Here is a 2,904-nt window from a genome sequence, read left to right as displayed (position 1 = left end):
GGGGGGCGGGGGGGAGGGTGTAGAGATCAATCAAAGGACTGGTATGCATGTATATTAGCATAACCAAGGACGCAGACACTGGGGCAGTGGGGGCTTGCCCTCAGGGGTGGGCATGGCAGGGGGAAAAGTCAATCAGGGAAAAAGGAGACATATGTAAAACTTAAAACAATAGCTTAAAAAAAAAAGGAACAAATAGACTTACCTCATGGGGTTATTAGTAAGTGAGATAATCTATGTAAGTGGCCGGTAGCCCAGTTAATCTCCATTTCAACTGAATGGAAAAGAAGAAAGAAACCTATTGAAACTGTGGGCCTTCAAAATTCATCTATAAACACCGTGTATTCAGAAGTCATCCCTGATCTGACCAGAAAGAGTGAAGTGTTTTGTTCCTCTCCTCCCCACCCCCACCCCAAATAGCACTCTGCTATGGTGCTCCCCACACTTAAAGAAGAAAATAGCAGAAAATTTCCCAACTCCTCCATTGGGCACTGCACTACCTGAGGGTAGGATTGTGTCTTTAATGCTTACAATTCTAATACCGCCATAGCATCAGGCACATAGGCACTCAGGAAATATTTTGTCCTGTGCATGAATAAAGTCTGCTATTTGGCAATTAAAAAACAACAACAACAACAACTAAAATCTCTTCTTTTAGCCACTAGACTTGATCTTTATTGCTTTTTTTTTTAATGAAAGGAACTAGAACCCTTTGGGTATGTGGCATATTAAAAGTGGTAGAATTCGGGATGAAATTGAAACATTTTACTGAAATGAGAAACCAAGGACTTATTGTTTGTTTGGTTGGTTTTGTACCTCCCTGTACTATTTAGATGTTTATTACTGTGTATAAATATGTATAAGTATATTGTTATAAATAAATAAATAAACCATAACTAATGCTTAATATGTAAGTCAAGTCCAGATTAAATAACAAGGGGAAAGCATAGGTACTTTTATGTACCATGCCTTCTCACAAACCTGCAGTAAGAAATGTATTTAACAGAAAACAGGTATTATTAGTGGTTGGCATATGGAATGAGAATTCTCTTTCCCTAAAGGACTAATATCCACTCACCTATTTGTCCCTTGGCTTACTCCTGATGCTCGAAGAAGTAGAGGGTGAGTTCTCTTCTCACCGTCAGTGTGCCCTCCTTCTCTATTCTTTACAGCTCCATGAGCTTCCTGCTTTTCTGGGACCCATAAGTAGTTTTGTGATCTCTGGCATGTCTTCAAATATGTTATTGCCTCCCTTAAATGTTTTTAAAGCTCACACACAGAATATCCACAAGTTTGCCCAATAGAAAGGTGAAAAACTCCAAAGTGTTATTTCCATGATGGGCTGATAAAGCAGCTTTCTATTTTCTGGTTTGGGGTGTATGTATGTGTGTGTGTGTGTGTGTGTGTGTGTGTGTGTGTGTGTGTGTGTGTGATTATTTGTAGCATTTACCTCTTTATGTGATGTAAATTTTTCCACCATGGCTAATTTTAAGCTACCAAAAGCTTAACATCTGGCTCATAAACTTTTTAAACAATTGACAAACATCTCTCATGAATGTGAGCTAGCTTCAACATGCTCTTGGTCCTGCTTTCCTCATTTTGCCTTATCCCAGCCTTTCTTTATGGATTTTTACCTGGGGGGAAAAAAAATCACCTCCGGTTGCCTTCTAAAACATTATTCCCTATCAATTCACTTTCTTTGCTACTCCCTAAGTTATATTGTTTGTGTACACAAAAAGAGGCTGAAATCCTCAACCTGGTATTTTCTACTTGTTTGTAAAACTTTTATACATTTTGTATGCAAATATTGATAGAAAAGAAATGAAAAGGGGGGAAAGAGAAGAAAAATAAAAAGACATAGGAAAAGAAGAGAAAAAAAGTATCATTCTTTCTGTCTTTTACAAACCTATTACTTCTGTGTTAGTCATTCTTGCACATGTACCATTATTTTCCCAAGTTAAAAATACCTTAAATACTTAACCTGTGTATGATTCATTCCAATGTTGCCCATAGCATCCAGCTCAATGCCTAGCCCACAATGAGCCTTCAACAAATATTTGTTGGGAAAGACAATGGAATGAATGAGTAAATAATTTCACAAGAGAAATGATTAAATAGAAAAAGCTTGTTTTAATATAAAGTCACATAAATAAGTAGTCAACATTCTGATTTCTGAATTTCCTTTTATGTTGGCCATCAATTCACCAATTCAAGTTGGCATCACCAGGCCATCATCAACATGCCTTACAGTGGACCCTTTGCCTGTGCATCTTCCTCCTATAATGGGGAGCACATGACTGACTGCCTTCTTCCGTGTAAGATAATTTTTATTTTATTTTAACTTGGCTTGTTTATTGGTGACAAGAATCTCTGAGATTGATGGAAAGGAAAGAAAGCTAAAAAATCTGGTTGAGCACACAGTTAAACCATTTATTTTCTAATGAAACTAAAATCAAAACCAAAAAGATTATTTTAATGACATGCATTTAGAGATGTCAATCTCTTTTTTATTTTGATCATTCTCATGACTATGAATGGTATCTCACTGTGGTTTAATTTACTTTTCCCTGTTGACTAATGATGTTAAATACCTTTTTCATGAACTTTGTGACCAGTCACATATTCTTTTGTGAAATCAGTAAATTCTCCCTTATTTTTTGGATTATTTGTCTTTTTATAATTGATTAGGAGAAGCTTGTTAGTTATCCTATTTTTTTATATTCAGATTATTTTGCTGCAATTATTTTTTTCCAGTTTGTAGCTTGCATATTTATTTTTAATGGTGTCTTTTGATGCGTAGATATTTTTTAAATTTAAATTCTTTATTTTGAAAGTATTACATATGTCTCCTTTTTCCCCCATTGACCTCTCCTGGGCCACTCCTACCCCCCAGCATATGCCTTCACA

The sequence above is a fragment of the Myotis brandtii genome, unplaced genomic scaffold (genome assembly GCF_000412655.1).
Source record: "Myotis brandtii unplaced genomic scaffold, ASM41265v1 scaffold36, whole genome shotgun sequence".
Taxonomy (NCBI): domain Eukaryota; kingdom Metazoa; phylum Chordata; class Mammalia; order Chiroptera; family Vespertilionidae; genus Myotis; species Myotis brandtii.
This window is presented reverse-complemented; position numbering follows the sequence as displayed.